Source organism: Camelina sativa, chromosome 8 (assembly GCF_000633955.1).
Source record: "Camelina sativa cultivar DH55 chromosome 8, Cs, whole genome shotgun sequence".
NCBI classification, from domain to species: Eukaryota; Viridiplantae; Streptophyta; class Magnoliopsida; order Brassicales; family Brassicaceae; genus Camelina; species Camelina sativa.
This window is the reverse complement of record NC_025692.1, coordinates 12,195,148-12,198,220: the sequence shown is the minus strand read 5'-3', so window position 1 is coordinate 12,198,220 and position 3,073 is coordinate 12,195,148.

Genomic DNA, 3,073 nt, shown 5'->3' with positions numbered 1-3,073 from the left:
ATGCATCCAGAGTTGGTTTGGGGTGTGTGTTGATGCAGCATGGGAAGGTGATTGCCTATGCTTCGCGGCAGTTGCGGAAGCATGAGGACAACTATCCTACTCATGACTTGGAGATGGGTCATGTAGTTTTTGCCCTGAAGATTTGGAGATCTTATCTTTATGGTGCAAAGGTACAGGTGTTTACAGATCATAAGAGCCTGAAGTATACATTCACTCAGCCCGAGCTGAACTTGAGGCAGAGGTGGTGGATGGAGCTGGTGGCGGATTATGATCTAGAGATAGCCTACCATCCTGGTAAGGCTAACTTGGTTGCAGATGCTTTGAGTCGGAAGCGGGCGGCTTCGGCTCAGGAGCAGGATATGGAGTGTCTAGTAGGGGAGATTAGTGCGTTGAGCTTGTGTGCGGTTTCTCAGGAGTTGTTGGGTTTGGTTTCAGCTGATAGAGCAGATTTGCTGAGCAAAGTGCGGTTGGCACAGGAAAAGATTTGGGGCTGGTGAATGTCTCAAAGGATGTTGATTCAGAGTATCAGGTTTCGGCTAATGGTACTATTCTGGTGCATGGGCGGATCTGTGTGCCCAAGGATGAGGAGTTGAGGCAGGAGATTCTGAGATAGGCTCATGCTAGCATGTTCTCTATTCATCCAGGAGCGACTAAGATGTACCAAGATCTCAAGAGGTACTATCACTCGGTCGGGATGAAGAAGGACGTGGCTAGTTGGGTTGCGAGGTGCAGTGTGTGTCAGCTAGTGAAGGCTGAGCATCAGGTAGCAGGTGGTTTGCTGAAGAGTCTTCCCATTCCAAAGTGGAATGGGATATAATTACTATGGACTTCGTAGTAGGTTTGCCAGTGTCCAGTACGTTTGATGCTATTTGGGTCATTGTGGACCGGTTGACTAAGTCGGCACATTTTCTGGCCATTAAGAAGATTGGTGGAGCAGCGGTCTTGGCTAAGAAGTATGTGAAAGAGATAATCAGGTTGCATGGGGTGCCAGCGAGCATTGTGTCTGATAGGGATTCCAAGTTCACTTCGGTGTTCTGGAAGGCATTTCAGGTAGAGATGGGCACTAAGGTGCATATGAGTACAGCCTATCATCCCCAGACAGATGGACAGTCAGAGATGACGATCCAGACGTTAGAGGATTTGCTGAGGATGTGTGTGTTAGATTGGGGTTGCCATTGGGCAGATCATTTGAGCTTGGTAGAGTTTGCTTATAACAATAGTTAAAAGGCGAGTATCAGGATGGCCGTGTCGTACACCGTTATGCTGGACTCAGGTGGGGGAGAGGAGCATGTACGGGGCAGATTTTGTTTAGGAGACCTCGGAGAAGATTCGGGTTCTCAAGCTGAACATGAAGGAAGCTTAGGATCGGCAGAGGAGTTATGCCGATAGGAGGAGGAAAGATCTTGAGTTTCAGGTTGGAGATAGAGTGTACCTCAAGATGGCCATGTTGCGGGGTCCGAACAGGTTATTGACTGAGACTAAGTTGAGTTCGAGGTATATGGGTCCGTTCAGAGTGATTGAGCGAGTTGGACCAGTGGCATATAGATTGGAGTTACCTGAGGTTATGTGTGCATTCCATAAGGTTTTCCATGTGTCTATGTTGCGGAAGTGTCTCCGCGAGGACGATCAGTTGTTGGCTAAGATTCCTGAGGATATTCAGTCTAACATGACTTTGGAGGCGAGACCAGTGAAGGTTCTCGGGAGGAGGATCAAGGAACTTCGGAAGAAGAAGATTCCTTTGNTAACAATAGTTAAAAGGCGAGTATCAGGATGGCCGTGTCGTACACCGTTATGCTGGACTCAGGTGGGGGAGAGGAGCATGTACGGGGCAGATTTTGTTTAGGAGACCTCGGAGANGGAGGATGAAGACAAGCCGCGACTTGAGCTTGCCTAGCCTGGTCTCATCTGTAATCCGTGGCTGGAGCAGGAATGGAGTATTTCAGCCCATCTCTCTTGTTTACTTGGTCGCTTGGGGTGGTTGGTTGTGCGACTAAGTAACAAGATGAGGTGGTGTTTGTGGCGGGTTGTTTAGCTATTGTGTGGCCTTTGTGGCGGGATGTTTAACCATTGTGTGGCCTTTGTGGCGGGCTGTTTAGCCATTGTGTGGCCTTTGTGGCGGGCTGTTTAGCCAGAGTGCTTGTTGAGGCGGTCCTTCGGGACAGATGGCCTTTGTGACGGTCCTTCGGGACGAGTGGCCTTGGTGGCGGTCCTTTTTAGGACATTTGTTTGGCCTTGGTGGCGGTCCTGTTTAGGACATTTGTTTGGCCCTTGTGACGGCCCGTTGGGCAGTGAGATGATTCTTGTGTGGTCATGAGGTATTCCAGTGAGGGGATATGTTGTTGGTAGGGCATCGTGTTGTCTTACGCGAGCCACGGGAAGGAAACCTTGATAGGGATAAGACTCAGACGTGTTCAGAATTGTTTGCTCGCGACTCTTGGGGGACTTAGGTCCTCCTAGTACCGTCATATTCTAGGACTTTGTGGCTTGGGAGTATGGCTGGTATATCGACTTCCGAGAGACGAGTATTGGACTCCCTTATATACATTATTGCATGTGGGCTTAGCCCCGATGAGGAGCCAATATTATGGCATGCAGGCTTCGGTCTGATGAGGAGCCAATAAAAACTCAAGGGTTAGGCCTGTGAGTAAAAAGGAGAGTCCAAAAGTTGAGAGCAAATAATGCATGGAGCGTGAGTCTATCACCTAGAGGTGACCTTCTGCAGATCGGTCGGAGGAGTGCAGGCCGTGGATACGGTTGCACAGGAATCCTTGGCCGATGGTTATTCGAGATTCGAGGACGAATCTAGATAGGTGGGGAGAATTGTAACATCCGTGAACCGAAATCCCGGTTTGGGGATAGCATCAGTCGATGTAGAAGGTGCATCGGTCGATGCAGGTTCAGTTCTCTGCGTTTTGACTTAAGTTAAACGCTGCGTTTTGGGTTAGGAAAAACCGTTAACTTGAGTGTTTTGTCTCATTCGGCGAGTTTAGCCATTTTTGAGAGAAAACAAAAGAGAGAAAAGTTCCCTATGTGTTCTTGGTGATTTCTGGAGATTTGAGGCTGTTCCTGTAGA